This window comes from Oryctolagus cuniculus, chromosome 9, assembly GCF_964237555.1.
Source record: "Oryctolagus cuniculus chromosome 9, mOryCun1.1, whole genome shotgun sequence".
Lineage (NCBI taxonomy): Eukaryota > Metazoa > Chordata > Mammalia > Lagomorpha > Leporidae > Oryctolagus > Oryctolagus cuniculus.
The window spans coordinates 82,952,657-82,975,746 of NC_091440.1; the positions used below are offsets into that span (position 1 = coordinate 82,952,657).

The 23,090-nt window shown below is 42.4% G+C and overlaps 2 pseudogenes; both read right to left on the bottom strand.

Moving 5' to 3' along the window:
- Nucleotides 1–2,748: 2,748 nt before the first annotated feature.
- LOC100354319 (pre-rRNA 2'-O-ribose RNA methyltransferase FTSJ3-like) lies at nucleotides 2,749–11,811 on the bottom strand (annotated as a pseudogene).
- A 5,365-nt stretch (nucleotides 11,812–17,176) lies between these two features.
- Nucleotides 17,177–18,048, bottom strand: LOC138843830 (zinc finger CCHC-type and RNA-binding motif-containing protein 1 pseudogene; annotated as a pseudogene).
- Between the last annotated feature and the right edge of the window lie 5,042 nt (nucleotides 18,049–23,090).

Consider the following 23,090-nt stretch of genomic DNA (forward strand, 5'->3'; position numbering starts at 1 on the left):
CAGGCTAGAGAGCAACCTAGGACAATGTGACCCAGTCCAGACAGAAGAATTGGCCACATTCCTCTTGCATAAAGTTGGACTAAGACGCAAGGAATTCCATGGTATTCTAATTGGAAAGCCCAAGGAGGGAGCTGAAGTACATCAGTGGCAGTGCTGTGTTCCATAAGCCCCACACTACTACATTTCTGATATTGGATTAATATGAAAGGCGCTTATATCATCTTCCAATCTCCTGGGACGCCCCTGTGAGGAGCCTTTGGTCCTGCCAAGCAAATAAAATAAAGCTAAGTAAAGACAAATAATAGTAAGCAAATCAATGCATGCCATTATTCATAATTTGACTTTCAGAGCACACTATCAATATGCTCTGGATGGCAAAGCATAGAGAATCTTATAAGTAATTAAATTAGACACAAGCTGACACAGTGTCTGGCACGAGGCAGGTCTTCAATCAGTATTTTTGAATGACTCAACCAGTGACTAAATAAGCTATCATTCAACCCTATTTGGCATGAATAAACACTGCTGCTTTTCCACATAGTCATATACTTTCATAGCCATGTGTACTTTAACTTCTACATTTCTGTTCTATGCTACTATGGTAGCATATGGACAGGCTTACTTGGAGCTCACTTGGAGCCATGGTTGGAGGTCACCACTGAATGGATCCATCAGTGGGAGCTGAAAAATGAGGTAAGGCCACTAAATACATGGGGGTATTTCTAAGTGTGGAATGTGGACAGTGTCATCACCCAGGAGATTGCTAGAAATTCAGAGCCTCAGGCCTGGTCCCAGCTTGGATGACTCAGAATCTGCATTTTAAGAACATCTCCAGACGATTTCTGTGCACACCAAAATATGAAAAGGATCACAGTAGAATGTGGGTCAAGGTTAACCAGTTCACTAATTCTCAACTCCAGGTACAATCCATTCACCTAAGGTCCTTTAAAAAACACAACCCAAAATCAATTAAACTGCACTCAGACCCACTGAGTTAGAGAATCAGAGCTAAGCCCCCACACCATAAGGTGTTCTTACTTCCACACCAATGGCAGATGGTGAATATAAATAAGGGTACTTTAAAATTTAATCAGAAATGAAATTAAAGAATGTTTGCCTTAATGTAAAAAAGTCTGAAATCCATGCAAAAAGGTCATGAAAACACATATTACGAAAAACTCATATTCATGGATTTCAAAAATTTTGCACAGGAGTCCAAGTCCATTTTTTCATGAACTTTTTTGAGGTACACTTATATAGCTCTATTTCCATGAATGTAGAGACCAGAAGTTGATTTTAAAAGAGATGATGCCACCTAAGAAGTCTTGCATAAAAAACTCAGAACACGTATTTTGATGTAGAGAAGGTAAAATATCATAAGGTTAAAGTAGAAAGAATATTGTGTTGGGGCCGGCGCCATGGCTCACTAGGCTAATCCTCCGCCTGCGGCGCCAGCATCCCATATAGGTGCCCAGTTCTAGTTCCGGCTGCTCCTCTTCCAATCCAGCTCTCTGCTGTGGCCTGGGAAGGCAGTGGAGGATGGCCCAAGTGCTTGGGCCCTGCACCCACATGGGAAACCAGGAGGAAGCACCTGGCTCCTGGCTTCAGATCAGTGCGGCAGCCATTGGAGGGTGAACCAATGGAAGGAAGACCTTTTTCTCTGTCTCTCTCTCACTGTCAAACTCTGCCTGTCAAAAAATAAATAAATAAATAAAAGAATATTGTGGAGCAGGCTGAAGACTAAGACCAATATAGGATTATGGTAAACAGGGATCTATTGGAAATGCAAAGAGGGAAAGCAACTGATCTGAGTTGGGAAATTATAAACTATAAACCAGTAAACAAAAAACAGAGCTGTGGACTTGGTCTGGGCAAATAAATAAGGCCCACTAGTAACTGCAATAAGGTCATTTAGGAATTTTCCTACATTCAGATTAAAAGTCAGCATTAAAGGGTGTGTAGGTAGAATTCAACCACTCAAAATAAAACCAGTTTGCTTCACCTTGGTTCTATAAAAGAAATAAATTTACTATGGAAAATTGGGAAAGACAGAAAAAAAAGAAAACCTGAAGTAGTCGAAATTCCATAATTCAGAGATAACAATATTTAACATTTTGTTGTTTCTTTCAAGCAGCTTGTCTCTGTGTATCATATTTCTTAGAGCTTTATTTTTTTCTGGCTATCATCTTGGTTTTATTCAGCTAATAGCATAGGATGCAGGAAAGCTTGAGAGACCCACATGCCTAAAGAGACAATCTTATAATTTAAAAAAGCCTTTGATGTGGGCAATGAATATATTAATGTCCAACCAAGGTTCTTGCCTCCTGCAGAGACAGAAATATTAGGAAGAGGCTAGTATTGTGTGCAAATAGGGACAGAATTTATTTAGCAGTGAGGGAATAAATGTACATTCTGGCAGGAGTATGAGCCAACCTCACCCAAGGAAAAAGATCCAACATCAGTTGGCCAAGAGTTGCCTGTAAAGAACAGAAATTTTAAAAAACTGAAAAACAGTACCTCTAAGAGAGTAGGACAGGTCTTTCCAGTCCGTGGCGGGAAGAGAGAAAACAGAAGTCTGCTTATAGAAAAAGAGCTCTTACCTGCCTTCCACCTTTTTTTTTAAGGAATAGAGTGATACCTCAATCTGATACACACCTGGGGTGAGGGGTGAGCATGTGCCTTGGTCCCAGATGCAACAGTTGCATCCTGGGAAGGTGAGTGTATCAAGCCAACAAAGAAACAGCATTATTTTGCAGAGATACAAGAGTTCCTGCTCACCTAAACTTTACTAACTGCTTAGTTACACCAATCACTTTGACTATATTCATTCAGTATCTCACACTCTTCTCAGAAGGATCATGGTTTCACAGAACTGACAAGACAGCTTCTTCAGGCATGATGATAGCTTCCTCATTGAGGACCACCATGGTGCTCTATGCAGCTACCTCATTGTCTCCTTAGACAGCTGTGACGTGAGGGCGTGGCCAGCAGCGAGGACGTGGAGTGAGCCATGCCACATCCTGCTCCTAGTCCTTTTGCTAGTCAGCTCACTCCCACTTGTGTTTTCTCTTCTGCACCCTATGTCGCTGTGTTCTCTTGTCCTGCTTCATCCTCGAATCCACCCCTAGAAGTGGTCCCCAGCTCTGGCTAGCTGGAACATCCTGCAACCCACACCTTCTTTGGAACTTGACTTGTCTCCTGCTAGGCCCAGCCTTCTTGTAGAGACTTCACAGCTGTGCCACTTTCTCTTGTTCTGAGATGCCTCGCTCCATACCCCCACATTCACTACTGCTTCTGTCTTCTTCTTGGGCTGCTCCAGCTTCTTCAGCATCCTCTGTTTCTTTTTTTTTTTTTTTTTTTTTTTTTTTTTTTTTTTTTTTGACAGGCAGAGTGGACAGTGAGAGAGACAGAGAGAGAAAGGTCTTCCTTTGCCGTTGGTTCACCCGCCAATGGCCGCCGCTGCAGCCGGCGCACCGCGCTGATCCTATGGCAGGAGCCAGGAGCCAGGTGCTTTTCCTGGTCTCCCATGGGGTGCAGGGCCCAAGCACCTGGGCCATCCTCCACTGCACTCCCTGGCCATAGCAGAGAGCTGGCCTGGAAGAGGGGCAACCGGGATAGAATCCGGCGCCCCGACCGGGACTAGAACCCGGTGTGCCGGCGCCGCAAGGTGGAGGATTAGCCTATTGAGCCACGGCGCCGGCCACCTCTGTTTCTTTTAACCTTGGCCTCAACCACTTTCTTAATGAGACACGCATTGATCACCTGCCGCTGTTTCCAGTACTGCTTCACTTCCTTCTTGTCAGCAGGCAATTGCCCTACCTGGTGCTGCTTTTGCTCCTGCAAAAACCACTCCTGCAGCTCCCTCTCATCCTCATTAAATGCAAACCAGTTGAAGAAATTCCCTACGATGTCTCTTTCAGCCATTTAGGAAGAAGCAATAACAGCACCTGGATCAAGACTTTCATGGCCCAGTATCTGATGTTTCCCTGGGTCTTTGACAGGCACTATATATTATGGGATTGTGGGGGGGGGGCATGGATTTGCTTCTAACCACAGGATGGTTGCCATCTCTCTTCATGATCACTGCTATGCTATCACTGTGTCAGCTGTCATCTTTCCTCCCCTCCAGGATGGTGGCAATTTCTCTCCTCGAAGGAACCTCTAGTTGCCTTATCCTGGAATGGGGAAGACTGTCCTTCCATCTTCAAATGAAGGTGCTGGGTGTTGCTGGTGGTGGTGGCTCTGGTACACCAGCTGAGCCTAGCTGATCCGCAGGGCCTCAACCGCATCATCCTCAATCCCACTGAAGCCATCCTGAGACCACGGGTAGCCTGTTCTTCCAGCAGTACCACCTCTTCCTCCAATGACAGCAGCAGCAGAGTCTCTTTGTCCTCTTCTTTATTATCTGCTTCTTCAGCAAATTGCACAACCCTGGATCCAGGTCACTGTCCAGAGATACATCAGCCTCCTCCTCCTCATCTGACACATAGGTGACATCCCTTGGCAGATTAGACAGGAATGTGTTCTCAGTGCTCACATCCCCTTGTGTCACTTCCCCTAACAGGTGGTGGTTCCAGATGGTCCACATGGAGAACATGCCAGTCTCCCCCTCATCCGCAATGGAAACCCCAGGAAGACCCATCGTCACCTCCACATCCTCCCACTGCCTTCTCTGCTCATGCAGCAGCTTCTTTCTCCTCCTCTTTAATTCTACCACCTCCCTGGCCTTCATCTCTGCCAAAATCCAGTTCAGTTGTGTTGCTCCCCCTCTTCATGGAGGAACGACACTAAACCCTGCCTAGGCTTCATATCCGAGTCACGGCACCATTATGTCACTCCCCCTCTTCATGGAGGAACGACACAGGACCCTGCGCTGTTCTTTTGTCTGCTCGGCCCTTCCCGGGTTTGCTGCTGGTTCTTCCCGGGTTGGCTACCGTCCCTTCCACCTCCGTGGAAGGGCGGTTCCCCCTGCCACTTTCCCCACTTCCGCGGGGGAGCGGCACACTGCTGGCCGGCTCTCTCGGGGGCTGCACAGGTGTTCCTTCAGATAGATGTTCCCTATGCATGTTGTCTCTCTCCTCCTTTATAGTCCTCTTCACCAATCCCAACTCTGCTACCCACACGCCGAGTACGCTGCTCTCCTCCAATCAGGAGCAGCTCCTGCTGTTTATTGGTTGAACTGGAGGCAGCTGTGTAGAAGCTGTTTCCTCCTCTCCCAGCGCCATATTGTGGGAGAGCAGATGCATAGAATAAGTCTTAATTCCAGTAACAGTCTAGTCTGAGTTGCTCCCAGTTGCTCCCCACAGATCCCCCTTTCTTTTTATTTTTTGGCGTTGATACGCGCCTGTCTTCGGTGCCCCACGGCACACACTCTGCTCTGCTTGCTAGAGTTGCCCACAGGTGCTTACAAGCCCTACCAATCAGGCAAACCGAATCCGGGTCCTCTCTTCGCCATGTTGTGAGGAGGTTTTTAGGTGCTAATGCGTGCCTGTGTTCGGTGCCCTGCAGCGCATGCTCTGCTCTGCTAGAACTGCCTGCAGGTGCTTACAAGCCCTACCAATCAGGCAAACCGAATCCAAGCCCTCTCATTGCCGTCTTGTGGGGAGACTTATTGGTGTTGATAATGCCTATCTTCGGTGACCTGCAGCCGCCCACAGGTGCTTATCGTCTTACTAATCAGGCAGACCGAATCCAAGCTCTCTCATTGCCGTGTTGTGGGGAGGCCTTATTTTTCTCTATCTCCGGGCATTCCTATTTCTCCCATTTTACTTCTATCTGCCAGCATTCCTATTTCTCTCATTTTACTTCTAAACTTCTGTTTCTCTTATCCCTGTGGCATGCATGCCAGCACCCGCCCCGAGGCTGCTTCTCGGCGCCTCGCCCGCGGCGGTTTCCCAGCTCCGCGGTCTCCGCGCCCTTTGCGCCCGCACCACAGCCTTCGCGCTAGCCCCGCGTTTCCTACTACTTGTGCCTCAGGCGCTCTCCCAGTTCGTGCCCCGCGCACTCTCTCTGCGCGGCGGCTTCCGCGAGTCACACAGCCTAGCTCACGTTTCCACCACCGGTATTCAGTCTAAGTTCCCTGGGCTAACCTGGCGAATTCAACCTAACCTACGTTTCCACCTTACGGTTTGGCTTCCCATCTTTTGCTCCCCGGGCTAATCTGATGGATTCCAACCTGGCCCACGTCTCCGCCTCTGGTTTTTTAGATTTTCGCCTTTTGTTCCCCAGGCTGACTTGACAATCCCAAGATAGCTTACGTCTCCGCCTCGGCCTGCCCCCGCAGCTTCATCCTCCCTAACATTTTTCTCTACCCGGTATGTTTCCCTAAGTTTTCTTCCAACAATATTCCCCTCTCATTTCTCCTGGCTTCTCCCCACAGTCCGTATCCGAGTCTAAGTTTCTTCTAGGTTTCACTTTCGCTTTCAATCTCCTAGCTTCCCCGCCATAGTCCGCATCTGGTTTCACTTTCACTTTCAATCCTAGCTTTCAATCCTAACTTCTTTCCCACAGTCCGTATCCGAGTCTATGCCTAGGCTTTCGATAGCTTCTTCCGGCACCTTTTCCGTCCGGCTTTTCCCTAGGCTCTTTACTAGTCTCTCTCTCCGGTATTTTCCCACTTCTTCCCGCTTCTTCCCCCCTAGGTTTCCTATCCGAGTCACGGCACCATTATGTCGCTCCCCCTCTTCATGGAGGAATGACACTAAACCCTGCCTAGGCTTCATATCCGAGTCATGGCACCATTATGTCACTCCCCCTCTTCGTGGAGGAACGACACAGGACCCTGCGCTGTTCTTTTGTCTGCTCGGCCCTCCCCGGGTTTGCTGCTGGTTCTTCCCGGGTTGGCTACCATCCCTTCCACCTCTGTGGAAGGGCGGTTCCCCCTGCCACTTTCCCCACTTCCGCGGGGGAGCGGCACACTGCCGGCCGGCTCTCTCGGGGGCTGCACAGGTGTTCCTTCAGATAGATGTTCCTGGTGCATGTTGTCTCTCTCCTCCTTTATAGTCCTCTTCCACCAATCCCAACTCTGCTACCCACACGCCGAGTATGCTGCTCTCCTCCAATCAGGAGCAGGTCCTACAGTTTATTGGTTGAACTGGAGGCAGCTGTGTAGAAGCTGTTTCCTCCTCTCCCAGTGCCATATTGTGGGAGAGCAGATGCATAGAATAAGTCTTAATTCCAGTAACTTAGTCTAGTCCGAGTTGCTCCCCACAAGTTGCTCCTCTTTCTCCTCCTCACCTCATGTTTCTCCTCAAATGACTTTCTTATGGTCCCAGGTGTTGGCTCCTCCTTATCATCACCTTCTTCCTCCTCTCCTGAGTTCAGGCTTGTGTCCAGTGCCTTTGCTTGCTCTTTAAGCTTCTTGGTCATATCTTGCCAAAGCTTTGTTCTCCAATTCATAAAGTACCTGAGTTCCTCATGCCCCAGCACTTTGATGTCCTGGTCGCATGCCTCTTTTTCCTCAGTGGTATCTGGATGCTGTACCAACACATCATCATCTAGCAAGATTTCACTGGCTAGATGGAAGGAAGTTAACAGGGTTGGCAGCTCAAAAAAAGTCAGTGATGGAGTTGTGGTGATAAAGAATGAACTCAGCTTCCACATAGCCTTAAACCTTGGCTTCTTCTTAGTAACCAACTCAGTAAGACCTAGCCTGCATTTGAACCTCCTTGAAGGTAAGCCTGGGGCTGAAGAATTTATTGTCAAACTTATCAGGACCCAGGAATTCCAAGCAGACTACAAAGATCTCTGTAGCTTCATGGCGAGAAGCTTGGGGCCTGGTAGCCTGGACATGGTGAAATGGCTGCTGAAAGATCCATAGCAGGGGCTGATCGTCACTGAAACAGAAATCTTTGCCCTGACGTGGCCACCATGGGCCAGAAAATCATATCCAAACACAGAGCCATCAGTGTCAAATGGGCTTGTGAGGAAGCATCAGGAACCCTCCCCCTCCTGTGCACTTGCTGAATTTGCCCTCTTGCCCATGGTAGAATGGGGAAGAGTCACTCAATCTGAGTAGAATGAGGAAGTGGGAGATGTCTCTTCCTGGACAACTATATTCTGCTTCCCATTTTCCCACCCCTACAGCAAACACACTTCACAAGCTTTTATTCTAAGACACAATATGAATGAATAACATATTTACTGAACAAATGTATACTTTTAATTTGTTAACTGACAACATGCATACACATAAACACACACACATGTGTGTGTGTGCACACAGAGCCTTCAAAAGGTTCTTGAAAAATGTGTATTATGGAAATATTACACATGGATTTCAAAATTTTTCACACCAAAATAAACATCTGAATTCCTTTTTTGCACTACACATTTAACTCATTCATCTAAGCTTTGGTTTCACTTAATCTAAATACTGCTATGAATTGCTCTGAGCCATCAGTGGCTATCACTTACAGTAGAGCAACATGATAATTTTCATCATTTCTATTTCTGATTGTTATTTCTTTGTCCCTCATAAAAATGAAAACATGATGTTGAGGTATACTGTAAGTATCAAGATTTTTCTTCACTTCCTTTTTGGTTAAATTGAATCCAGGTTTTTCCTCACCTGGAGTATGGAGTTCCTTCTGGTCATCAGTCACAGTTTTTAACACATAGGTATTCAGCCTGAGTAGAAGTCCTGCACCAAGCTCAAATTGGACATGCTGCTTCTCCTAGCTTTGAAAATCCCAAGACTGAAATCAATTTCTACAGCATTTAATATACCATTGCCTACTGCCTGACCCACCAAGTGCATGACAGACAATATGCTGCATAAAAATAACTTTTGCTTGAAGTATGAGCCTATAATAATTTAAGGCATTAAAAGCAATAATCTGCAATTCAAATATATGTGAAAATACGTAACTGTGATGGCAATCAAGGTGAATGTATCTGTTCATAAATTTTGATTCCCATTTCTGATTATTTTCTCTTCATACATTCTTTGATGAGCTAAACTCAAAGTGTCTCATTATTTTGTTTCATCTTGAGTGTCTTTGGTTATTAATGATTTTCAACAGGTTTAATGCTGATTGGCCATCTGCATTTCTCCTTCCGCAAATTGTCCTGGAAATGTCCTCTGCTCATTTCTCCCTCTGGTTTCTGCTTTTTCTCCTCCTCCTCTGTAATTTGAGAGGTAGGCAGGGGATGGGGAGAGAAAGACTGAGACAGAGACATCAGGGCCAGGAGCCAGGAATGCAGTCCAGGTCTCCCACATGGACAGTAGAAACCTAATTACTTGAGCCATGAGTGCTGCCTCCCAGGGTCTGCTTTAGCAGGACAGAATCAAGACCCAAAGCTGGGAATTGAACTTAGGCACTGTTGACATGGGATGCAGATCTCTGAATTGCTAGGCTAAAGGCCTGCTCCTGTTTTGTTTTGTTTTTAATGTGTGAGCATCCCTACATCCCTACAAATTAAGAAAAATAGCCTTTACTTTTCATATTTGAAGCAAATGTTTTTCATTATCTTATTTTACTTTTACACTTTTTTGTGTATGCATACAAAATATAAATGCTTATGAAGTCAAGTAAATCAACATCTTCCTTAGAACTTCTTTCAATAAGTGTACACTTGGGAAATTCTTTCTCTACTTTGAGATCAGATTAAAATTTTTGAATTCACTTTGTTTCAAAGTGCAATTGTTAGGTAGGTGTTGTGGCACAGTAGATTAAGCCTACATCTACAATGCTGACATCCGACGTAAACACCAGTTCAAGTGCTGACTGCTCCATTTCTGATTGAGCTCCCTGCTAATGTGGAAGATGGCCCCTGCCATCCACATGGGAGACTAGGATGAAGCTCCTGGCTCCTGGTTTTGGCCTGGCCCAACCCTGGCTATTAAAGCCATTTGAGAAGTGAATCAGAAAATAGAAGTCTTCTCATTCTCTCTCTGTAACTCTGCCTTTCTAATAAATAAATCAATCTTTTAAATAATTTGATTGCTTTTAAATATATTTTTATTTAGAGTCTTGCATTTTATGGGTGACTCTTTGATCTGGAACTTAGTGTATATCACATGAAGCTCTACATTAACCTGAAGGAAATAATTCATATAATTAATCCTCCTCTGCATATCCTATTAGACTTTATTATCTCAGAATGTATCACAAATCGTGCTTCTGGATTTCTCTTCTGCCCAACAGCTTTATGTGTCTTGTCTTATATATGTAGTACATAATTTTAATTTTGTACTATATCAATGTGTATTGCATTTAACTGTAATAGAAATCCCTGCAACAAGGAAAATAATTTTTTTCACTCAATAAGAGTCCAGGGCTGAATCAACTGCTAAAGATACCAGCAGATACTCTCAATCCATCTTGCTTTTTGCCTTCACAAATCTTAGCAATGACCACTGCAATTCTAGCTATCACACACTCATTTTGGAACAGGCAGTATCTGTGCCGTGGGATCATCTTAAGCTTCGAGAAAATCTATGAAATCACAGGAGTTTGGAGGGTATTGGACGTGTGTTTGGCTTTCACAGCCTCTGTGAGTAGAAGACAAGACAAAAGCAATTGAAATCAGCATTGAGTGAGCCAGCACATGGTGTGCCGTCACATAGAACATTTGATAACTTTCAGGAAAAAATGCCCTGTTCATATTTCAAAATTTCATAGCTTTTCTTTATCCTTCCTAATGGACTTTGGAGTTAGATGCCATAGTTTATTAGGTTCACAATGAGAATTCCTCAATCAAGAATATTTATATCTTCTATAAATATAAAATAAACATATTTATAAGAATAAATATATATTATTTATTTATATGTTCTTAAATGGTTTTCACTAATATTTTATTTTAAATTATGTAAGGCCCATGGAGTTCTTGTTAGGTTATTCTGAGGAATTTAGTGTTTTGTGAAAATCACCTTTTCTATTATTGCAGTTTTAATTAGTTGCTAATACACATGTGTTAGTCCACTTTGTACTGCTCTGACAGAACACCGGGAGCTGGGTACTTCACTAAGAGCAGAAATGTCTTTCAGTTTTGCAGGCAGAGGACTTAAAAATCAAGCACCAGCCCCTGTTGCATGCTTTCTTGCTGCATCCTCAAGGTGGAAGGCAGAAAAGCAAAAGAGCGCAAGCAAACCTATTCATACTGGCCCTTAGAGCAGCACTCACTTTCTCATGGGAGGAAACCCTCATGGCTTAAACACCTCCCGAAAGCCTCCCCTCCCACCATTGTTGCATTTGGGATTGTTTTCAATAGGGGAGTTTTGATGGACACATTCAGGCCACGGCAATACAGCTACGGGAAATCTATTGATTTGAGGCTGCCTATCTTGGAATGTAGATACACTTCTGTACCCTTTTTAATTTTAATAATCTTCCTGGATTTTATATTTCTTTCCCCCTTCAAGTTCCTACATAGAATGTTATTCCTAACAATAATTATAACGTACCTTTGTACCACAAGCATATTTATTTCAAATTTACTTGCATTACACACAATTTTATCAATCTATCAATCTCGTGCTTTAGAAGAAAAATATTGTAACAGTTAATTTTACATGTCAACTAGACCTCAGATATTTTGTTAAATATTACTCTGGGTATGTCTGTGAGGACAGTTCTGGATGAGATTAACATTTGGATCCATAGACAGACTAAAGATTACCCTCCCCATGTAGGCAGACCTCACAAAATCCACTGAAGTCTTGAATAGGACAAAAAGGCTGAGAAAGGAAGTCTCTATCTGACTGCCTTAGAACTGACTGTCTTAGGACGTAGCCTCCTACCCACAGATTCAGATCACAACTTACACCATCAACTCTCCTGGGTTTCCAGCTTGCCCAACATACATCTTGGGACTTTCATGTCTCCATACTTCATTAGGCACTTTCTTATCATATACCTATAAGCCTACTTTGGAGAAATTGCAGATTGGTTCCAGAACATCAGTAGAAAGCAAATATCACGATCACAATAAAGTGAGTCACATGAATTTTTTATATTCTATTACATATAAAGGTTATATTTATACTAAACTGTACTCTGTTAAGTGTGCAATAGCATTATATTTTAAAAACACAATGGACATACCTTAATTTAAAATTACTTCATTACCAAGTGGGTTTCTGGAGCAGTATTTAAGACCCTGCTTGGGAACCCACATCTAATATCAAAGTGATTGGGTTTAAATCTCAGAGCTTCGTTCCAGATTTCAGAGGCCAGTTAATGCATGTCTTAGAAGAAGCAGGTGATTTGGGTCCTTAAAACCCATGTGGGACACCTGGATTCAGTCCCAGGCTCTTGTTTCTACATGGTCCAAAACTGGCTACTGTGGGCATTTGAGGAGTGAACTAGCAAACAGAAGCAATCTTCTTTCTCTCTTTCTCCCACTGTGCCTTTCAAATAAAATGAAAATAAATGAATTAAAAATACTTTATCATTAAGGAATGCTAATGATTATCTGAGGCTTCAGTGAATTGCAATTTTTTGCCAATGGAAGGTCTTCGTAGTTATTGTATTATTTATATATTTATTTGAAAGACAAAGAAAGAGAGACAGGCAGACAAAGATCTTCCACCCCCTAGTTTATTTCCTAAATGCCTACAACAGCCAGAGCTAGGTCAGGTATAAGCCCAAAGCCCTAAACTCAACCCAAACCTCCTCCATGGGCAGCAGTGTCTCAAGTACTTGAGCCATCATCTGCTGCCTCCCAGAGTTTGCATTAGCAGGGTCGGAAACAGAGTTGAAACTCAGAGGGACTCTGATAGAGAACACCGGCAGCCCAAGCAATGACTTAACCACTGTGCCAAATGCTTGCCGCAAGGGAGGTCTTGCCTTGATGCTGATGACTGCTGACTGATCAGGGTGGTTGTTGCTGAGGTTGGAGTGGCTGCAGCAGTTTCTTAAAATAAGACAATAATGAATTTTACCACATCAATGGACTCCTCTTTAATTCATTGATTTTGAGAAACACTCTGAGTCCAACTTGATTTGTTTCTCCTTGTGGGTAAATTTCGATGTTTTCTCTTAATTACTTCTAGAGCCTTCCTTTAATCTGAAAAGTCTACCACAAATGTAACTTTTGTTTTTCTTTTTCATACCATGAAGTTTTTAGATTTAGGTTTCATTTATTTGTGGAAGACAAAAAAATGCTTCTATTTGATTACTATTTCTAGATCTTAAATTCCTTTTTCTTGAAATCTGTACTTTGGATCTTTTACATTGAAGCTTCTTTTCTCTATATATTTTTACTCTATTACTATAAGGACATTTTCTTATCCAAAGTTTGATCTTTTTCAGTATCAAATCTATGATTTGTGTCATGCCCATTTACAATTCAGTGACTGTTTCCCATGTCCTTTGAACTTTTGGATTATTCTTCATTTATGACTAATTGTCTCCACTGAAGAAAATTTGTGTTGAGAAATATAACCTGAATGTTTTCTAAGATTTTTAGCCTTTCTTTTGTTAAATGTATTTCAAAATGAGGTGGTCTTTGTGATTCTTTGGAATCACAATATCTGTATTGGCATAATGACTTTTCTTCTTCTTTACTTAAAGAGAGGGGGAATGCTTCCTTGGCACTGGGTATCAGTTAGCTATTGCTACATAATAAATCACTCCAGACTCATTGCCTTAAAATGATAACTGCAATTAGCACATGATATTGTGAGAAAATGGAGGCTGTGCTCAGTTGGTCAATTCCGGTTTTCACTGGGCTCTCTCATGCATCTGTGGTCAACTCCAAGTCAGCCAGGTGACTCTGAATCTAGAAATTGATGGGCTGTTAGCCAGAAGAGCTCAGCCATTCTTCAACAGGCTTTTGGCAGGACAAGGGGCCCAAGAGATCAATTAGAAATCTGGAAGTGCCTTTTCACACCTCCAGCTTGTATCAAATTTTCTACTCTCTCATTAGTCAAGCCAAGTTTCATGACTAAACTCAGCATCGGAATGGGAGGGGACTATAGAGTTACAGGACAAGTGTACACATGGAGGTCCCAAACCATGCAATCAAGGTATTATCCCATATTCACGTCATAACCAAGTGGAAGTCATTAAGAGACTAGCTAGGCCAGCGCCGCGGCTCACTAGGCTAATCCTCCACCTTGTGGCACCCGCACACTGGGTTCTAGTCCCCGTTGGGGTGCCAGATTATGTCCCAGTTGCCCCTCTTCCAGGCCAGCTCTCTGCTGTGGCCAGGGAGTGCAGTGGAGGATGGCCCAAGTACTTGGGCCCTGCACCCCATGGGAGACCAGGAGAAGAACCTGGCTCCTGCCATCGGATCAGCGTGGTGCGTTGGCCGCAGCACGCCGGCCGTGGCGGCCATTGGAGGGTGAACCAACGGCAAAGGAAGACCTTTCTCTCTGTCTCTCTCTCTCACTGTCCACTCTGCCTGTCAAAAAATAAATAAATAAAAATAAATAAAAAAAGAGACTAGCTAAAACACCCACCCATGTCTTTGTAGGCAACATGGGAAGCCTAACCAGTTCCTGTGGGTAGTAGATCAGGAGGAATAGTTAACTCTAGTAGGCATATTCCACCATGCCCCAGCTGTACAATATGGTTCCCATAGTTGGATTGTACCCTAGTGTTCCTAGAACTGTCGAGCTCATCAAGGTAACTGGTAAATCCATGAAGGTCTCGTAGTCTGTTCTTACTAATATTTCTAGTAGAAACCAGGTAACAGTGTAGGCCTACTAATACTCTCCCTTAACTCTATGCAAAACTACTTTCTTTCCAGGAAAGGGAGATAGTGTAGAAGGCCTTTATGACCTGTACATTGTCTCATCCAAACTATATTTTGGGATGAAAATTCCAGAAGGTTCTATTGTCACTATTATGATGCAGGTTTTTCCAAGTTTGTATGAGCCACTGTTGCTGCTATTGTTGCTGCTATAGTTGGGGTGTAATACACATATAATGCTTGCATCTTACGTGTTTGGTTTCATGAGATTTACCAAGTATAGATCTCAGGTAAGCACCACCCAAAATTGAGATTCAGAACTTTTCCTTTATCTCAGAAAGATTTCTTGTGTTTGCCTCCGTCTATTCTTCCTCGTGCCAAGGTAACAAGTTTCTGCTTTCTTTTGCTAGAAATTCTTGTGCCTCTTCTTGTAATTTATACAGCTGGAACGGCTTTTTATTTCCTTAACATAATCGTTTGAGATTGATCCATGTCATTGCAGGTGTCATTCATTAGTTTGCTCCTTTTTATAGCTGAGTAGAATTCTGGTGTTTAAATATAACAATTTGTTATCCACTCTCCTATTGATAGACATTTGGTATGTTTCCAGTCTGGGGCTATTATGAATAAGGCTGCAGAAAATATTTCCAATATATTCTACTTGCTGCTGATGAATTTCCAAGGAACAATTCTTTATAATTCAGCTCTGGAGGATTATTTCAGTCTTCTAAAAATTCAATAAAAGTGTTCCAGATGTTTAGCATGACCTTAATTTCAAAACATTGCAGCTACAGGTTTTAAAAGTAGGACTTGGTGATTATTAAAAGTGAAAATATGCTCCTAAGAAAAAAAGTAATATTTATTCAATAAGCATTACCAATAGCAATTTAAAGGATGATCTCCATGGTATAATACAAGGCAAAGTGTTTGTAGAAAAACTGAAATAAGAACTGGTTTGCTTTGGTGCAAAAAATAATTCGAAATCCATGCATAGTTTTTTCATAAATATGCATTTTCCATGAATTTGTTGAAAATCCCTCTAAGCATGGATTTCAAAAAATTTTTGCACCAAATAAATTTACCTTTTAACTCCATTTTAATTAATTTTTTTTTGACAGGCAGAGTGGATAGTGAGAGAGAGAGAGACAGAGAGAAAGGTCTTCCTTTGCCGTTGGTTCACCCTCCAATGGCCGCCATTCCTGGCACGCTGTGGCCAGCACACCATGCTGATCCAAAGCCAGGAGCCAGGTGCTTCTCTTAGTCTCCCATGGGGTGCAGGGCCCATGTACTTGGGCTATCCTCCACTGCCTTCCCGGGCCACAGCAGAGAGCTGGCCTGGAAGAGGGGCAACTGGGACAGAATCCGGCGCCCCAACCAGAACTAGAACCCAGTGTGCCGGTGCCGCTAGTTGGAGGATTAGCCTATTGAGCCGCGGCGCCGGCCTCAATTAATTCTTTGAAGTATCCTTCATATATAATTTTAAGAAAAACTTATTTTTAAAAAGTTTACTAGCTGGGCATGGCGCTGTAGTACAGTGGGTTAAAGCCCTGTCCTGAAGCACCAGCATCCCATATGGGCGCCAGTTCTAGTCCTGGCTGCTCCTCTTCTGATCCAGCTCTCTGCTATGGCTTGGGATAGCAGTAGAAGATGGCCCAAGACTTTGGGCCCCTACATCCACATGGGAGACCCAGAAGAAGCTCCCAGTTCCTGGCTTCAGATTGGTGAAGCTCCAGCCATTGTGGCCATCTGGGGAGTGAACCAGCAGATGGAAAACCTCTGTCTCTACCTCTCTCTTTAACTCTTTCAAATAAATAAAGTAAATCTTTAAAAAAGTTGATTAGCATTTTATGATATTTGTTTTGAAGACTAAACTTCAAAAGACATGTAAACCAATAAGACAAATAAAATCTTATAATGAACATCTAAAATCCCTTTAACATCTTTTTCTCATGGGATGACAATAGTATTACCATAATTGTACTGCTTTCTTATTTTTATTAAAATTCACTCTTTTCAAGATTATTATGAGCAAATACTGATTTTTAGTACAGGTTGTATATCTCTTATCTGAAATACTTGGGACCAGACTACTTTAGATTCCAGGATTTTTAATTTTTATTATTTTGGAGTTGTTGTGTATACATAATGAGACATCTTTGGGATTTGATCTGAGCCTAAACATGAATTTCATCTTTGTTTTCTATAAACATTATATACATAGCCTGAAGACAATTTTATACAGGTTGTGTAATAATGTTGTCATGAAACAGAGTTCCATTGTATGGAACATCCTACTTGAGACCTGTACTGGTGTTGAAAATGTTTCAGACTTTGTACTATTTAAGATTTCAGATTAGGGATGTTCCAACTACACTGCGCTCAGGCGAGATAGGAATGTGACACTTTATAAATATTTTTAAATTTCCTATGAACTATTTTCTAGTAAACAAAATAAAAAAGCTATCTGGTGTTAAGAATTCTTATGCTTAAATTCTGAAACTAACCGTAGTCCTCAGCTGAACTTTGTGCTTCTAGACTTTTTTTTTTAATGTATTTACCAATAAACACAGTGTTATTCACTCAGCTCTTCCTCATCACTGACATATGAGCTTTTATTTATCCTCAGGCTCCTTGAGCTATCTGTTGGTGAGGGAGCCCTTGAAGTGCATTTCCAATTTTTGGTTTTTCAGTTTTGCCTTGCTGCCGGCAAGGCAACCACCTGGCTGACGCTGTCCACAGCAGGGTCTTCCCCTTCATCTTCACTTTCTCCTACTTCTGTGATTTCTTCTGCTGCTTCAGGACATTTCTTCTTCTTTTCTTTCTTCTTTGGAGGTTCACATTCTGCAAGCAAACTTGTAGGACAAGTGCGACGTAAGTGTCCACTTCCCCCCATCCATAGGGTTTGGATTTATCAAAGTAGTTTTGTCTTTGATGAACTCAGCTGCTCTTCTGTTGTGGGTTGCAATGCGTGCTTTTATCACTCTCCCTAATAACTGTTTGTTTTTTATTGTTCTGGTGCAGTTATGCACTGTCTTTATCCAAAAACAAAATAATTGCAACCCCTTTACTCTCCCTGGTACCTTTTCTTTCATTCTAGTGGCCTTCACAAGTTTGCCATATTTGCCATTGAAAAATATCCAGTACAAGTCGTTGTTTGTCATAGAAAAAGATAAGTTGGAGATACACACTGTGCTCTTATCTGAGGCCAATCCACTCCTCATTTTTGCAGACGGGGCCAAGGGCCACCCCCTGCTTCCATTACTCTTCCTGCCCCCTTGCAGCGGCATGGGCATTGCAGGTCCTAGCAAGAGCAGGGGCTGAGAAACCCATATACATATTCTTGATGCTGCCAGGCCCTTCTCCAGTTCCACATATTAGGAATCAAAATAGCACTCTTGTGTTGGATCTCTGTAGATCAAATGAAACTGCGAAGAAGGGGATTGAGTGTGAAGACAGTGGGAACTGATATAAAATTGGGAGCAATAACTATAATACAGAAGATCTGTGGAGGTGATTCCAGAATTCAGGTAGGAACTGAAATGTTCCCAAACTGGACAATATATTGAAATGATCTGGAAGGAAAAATAACCTTGAGTTTAGGGGTGACTGTGATGAAAATAATGTTTTCAAAATTTTAAAATTTTTCTGTCCCACTAAAATCCTGAAATTCATTCAGTAAGTTAAGGGTGAGGCTAAGAAGCAATCCTTCTGAGAAGCACACCAGGTAATTTTCAGGCATTTCTTTGCACAAGAATTTGGGATGCTCTGGAATAGTGGAGCTCTAAGGCCCATGGTAAACCTAAGGTTCTATGTTTCCAGTGGTAGTTTGAAGCCTTCTGTTGTCCTGAGTTATGCTGAGGTCAGAGGTTGCCTTGATGTGCCACGAGGAGTTTGCAGTGGTGTGGTAGAATTCCTTCCAAAGTCCCAGATAATTGCTATATAGGATGTAGGGGAGGGACAACACAAGGACAGGAGAATGGAGAAAAAAAGGGATGATGACAATGTAATTCACAAGGGTCTGGCTTAATATAAACTCTCAAAATTCCCAGTTGCAAACAAAATGTGAATGCATTTCCTGTCATTCTCTGAAAAATGGATAGGCATTTCTTTTGTGTTAAATGGATGTAAATGGAGTGAAGTATAGATTCTGTGCCAGCATCTAAGCTATAAAAATGTAATTGCTCCTAAATTGAAACACATTATCAATTCCTAGTTTAATGCTAGTTCAGAATTAAAGGGCGTTAATCAACATGTTTGGCACAGACAGAAGTGTGAAGCAATAGATATAGAATGGAGAATCAAAACATCAGTTATCATTTGTTAAATGACCCACAATGGGACATGTCTTGTGCTTTACTTACTTACTTTGTTTTCTGTATATTAGATGTAGGCTATGGAACATCAATAGGCAGAAGAATGTAGCAGAAAGAAACCCTGGAAACAGGATGTTAGTCCAAGTTGTGCCCCTAATTGGGTGACCTCTGACTAATTACAACTGCTTAACTCTCTGAATAAAAGGTCTGGAAACTGAAGAGTAGCTTCAACCTTAGAACAGTAGATTAGTGAGGATCCCTTGGGCTATGCAGCTGTAACAAACAACTTTGTTATCTCAATGCCTTCATCATAGAAGTTTTTCACTTTTAGAAAGTGCGCATTAGACCTGGCCGCCTCTCCAGATCAGTTTCCCTTCCTGCAATGATTCAGTCATCCAAGTTGCTTAGATTCTCTGGTTCCTCCATTCTAACATGAGGAACAGACACAAAGAGAATTGGCTCCAGGGCCTTGTCATTGCCTTAATCGTGACTCCTTGCTTGCTCTCATTTATCATTTAACTGAACAACTCATATGGCCCCATCAAAAGTAGCTGGAAAATATGTCTCCTGCATGTCCAACAAAGGAAGAAAAACCAAGTTTTGGTGAGTTTGAGAAAGATTTAACACAAATTGTCTCCTCTCTTTAAGCACATGAGTGAAAATACATATGACTTTGAGAATGCCTGGTTAAAATAGTTTAATTTTAATTTTAATGTTTTATGAATAATGGAAAATAACCTATATAATTACTCAGATACTTGCTATTGATCACCTCTGATGAGTGTTTATTTTATAGTATTATTATTGCAACCAATCTTTAAACATATTGATGACACAAGAAAAATATAGTCGAGGGGGCAGGTGTTTAGTCTAGTGGTTAAGATTCTTGGATCTTACAAGCAGTGCCTGGGTTCAACTTCCAGTTTCAGTTCTGGCTCCAACTTTCCACCAGTGCAGACCCTGGGAGGCAATAATGGTGGCTGAAGTAGTTGGGTTTCCACAATGCTTCTGGTAGAACTAGATTGCAATCCCAGCTCCTGGCTCTGGCCCAGCCCAGCCCAGTCCTTTCAAGGCATTTGGAGTAAACTAGCAGAGGGGATCTCTCTATCTGTCTCTTACTCTTTCTCTCCACCTCTCAAATATACTTAAAATTTTTATATGGTTAAACTAATGTAAATATTAATGGTAATGATTATAGAAAATATGTTAATGTACTATATAATTATAACTATATATTGTTATATATAATGTAACTATATAATTATAGTTTTATCAATAACAGTAACATTCAAGAGGGCTTACTTTGTCCAAGCAGTAGGGCTGTGTTTTTTTTTTCCTTTTTTTCAGTTTTTAATTAATGAATACATTTTTCATAGGTACAACTTTAGGAATATAGTGGTTCTTTCCCCCATACCCACCCTCCCACCCTGAGTCCCACCCCACCTCCCTCTCCCTCTCCCATCCCCTTCTTCATTATGGTTCATTTTTAGTTTGATTTTATATACAGAGGACCAACTCCAGGTTAAGCACAGATTTCAGCTAAGTGTTTCAAATGGAATAAATTATTTCAGTCCATCAACTCTACAAGGGTGATACTTTTGTATGCTTAGCTCACAACTAAAAGGCAAAAATTAAAAGCAGACAAAAAAAAAAAAAAACAAAAACAAAACACAAGGTTTACTCACACTTAAATCTTTAGTTAACAGTAGCACAGCCAGTCTCCAGCTATCTTATGCCTAACTTCAAAATTCATGTTCATTACCAGGTCATGCTTATATTGTTTTGTTAGGGAATGAGGAAGCTGAAGTTCATGGAAATTTGTGCCCTGACTAGTGTCACTCATGTTGACGGCTGTGACAATAAAACATACGTGCCTTTGGGATTGCCATGTTCATCCCACAATTCTCCTATCCCTGAGTCCTTTAAGATAAACCAGGGGGACCCTGAGAAGGGCCCCTCCTGCAGAAGTTGGTCTGTTGCAATCACTCCTGGTTGCCAACACACTGGCCACGCCTCTGAGGTGTACAGTTCTTCCTTTCTTTGGCTGTATTTTCTTGACCATGACTATAAAGAACACTCAGAGTCCATTCAAGAGCACATGTCTTTAGACTATAGCATCAAAGTATCTTAAAGTACAAATCTCCTATTTTCAAAAACCATAAAGCTCTTCTCTTGGTCAAGGTATTTCTCCTTGAAGAACAACTGTGTCACCAGCCAGTAAAGGATTATTGAGATAAACTAATTTGAACTGTTGAATCAACATGTAGTGGAATACATTCATAAAGAATGTCTTCTGTGTCAGGCCTGAGAAGCTGTTTAAAAGTTGTTCTACCCAACAGAAGTCACTGTGCACTTACTCCCCAGGTAGGACCTCTGTCCTTAATGAGTAGTATTATGGAAATCAACTACAAATTTTGTTCCCAAACTGTGCACTATATGTTGTGTGTGTGCATGGGTACAAACATTTGAAATCTATGCTAAACATGGGGTTGCTCCTCTGTATATAAAATCAAACTAAAAATGAACCATAATGAAGAAGGAGATGGGTGAGGGACAGGGAGGTGGGATGAGAGTTGGTAGGGGAGGGTGGGTATGGGGGAAAAGAACCACTATATTCAGGGGCTAGTGCTGTGGTGCACTAATGCCTTGGCCTGAAGCACCTGCAGAATCTCTTGGAATGTGCTGGGGGAGAGGGTAGAACAAAAAAAAAAAAAACAAAGAGATGATAGACCAGCACTGTGGCGCAGCAGGTAAAGCCACTGCCTGCAGTGCCAGCATACCAAGTGGGCACTGGTTCTAGTCCTGGCTGCTCCTCTTCTAATCCAGCTCTCTGCTATGGCCTGGGAAAGCAGTAGAAGATGGCCCAAGTCCTTAGACCCCTGCACCCACATGAGACATCCAGAAGAAGCTCCTGGCTCCTGGCTTTGGATTGGCTCAACTCTGACCGTTGCGGCCATCTGGGTAGTGACCCAGCAGACAGATTTCTCTCTCTCTGCCTCTCTGTAGTTCTGCCTTTCAAATAAATAAATAAATCTTTAAAAAAAGATATGAATATATATATGTATATATATATATATATACATACACACATACACACACACACACACACACACACACACAAGAAATTTAGAGAATTGCTCCAAACTATCAAACATTTAAATATTAAACATTCCAGAGGCTGGCCCATGGCACAGTAGGTTAATCCTCCGCCTGCGGCACCCGCATCCCATATGAGCACTGGTTCTAGTCCTGGCTGCTCCTCTTCCCATCCAGCTCTCTGCTATGGCCTGGGAAAGCAGTAGAAGATGACCCAAGTGCTTGGGCCCCTGCACCCACATGGGAGACCAGCAGGAAGCACCTGGCTCCTGGCTTGGATCAGCGAAGCTCCGACTGTTGCGGCCATTTGAGGAGTGAACCAATGGAAGGAAGACTTTTCTCTCTCTCTCTCACTGTCTGTAACTCTCAAATAAATAAATAAAAATCTAAATAAATAAATATCAAATATTCCAGAGAGAAAAATTAAAAATGGATGGAAGGGAATTGCCAAAGGAATAGCTAACTGAATGCCCAGCACACAGAATGGAATACAGGTGGTCAGTAGATGCTACAGATCGGGGGAAGGAGCCACATACAAGAACTGCCCTGAATAGCTCAGTCTCAGTAGCAACATAGAATTGAAAGACAAAGGGGAATGCTTTGAAATCTTGGAGGAAAATGATTTCTAAAGCACTATACCAACCGGTCTCCAAAGCTGGTCAAGTGCCAACATATCATAAAGGCATTTCCACAAAAGGGTGCTTCCTGGGGCCATTCTCCATCCTTTTCAGGAGATTTAAATTACTGCAAGCTGCAAGGGGTTCCTCATGCAAGAACCACAGAAAAGATCTGTGCCTGAATCCCAGAGAGCATTGTGTGCACATCGGTGCAAGAGAACCATGGAAAACCCAGGACACTGAGAAACAATTGCCAAAGGCAGAAGGTTTCAGGGGACCCAAGAAAGAGGCAGACAAATTCAGAATTACATGGTGTCATTTACTGTGGCGTTAAGGACGGAAGCACACTCTTAGGTGGTCACAAGACAGTGGATACCTGCGCCTTGTGTCAGGAATCAGAGTTTTCTAGACAACTGAAATG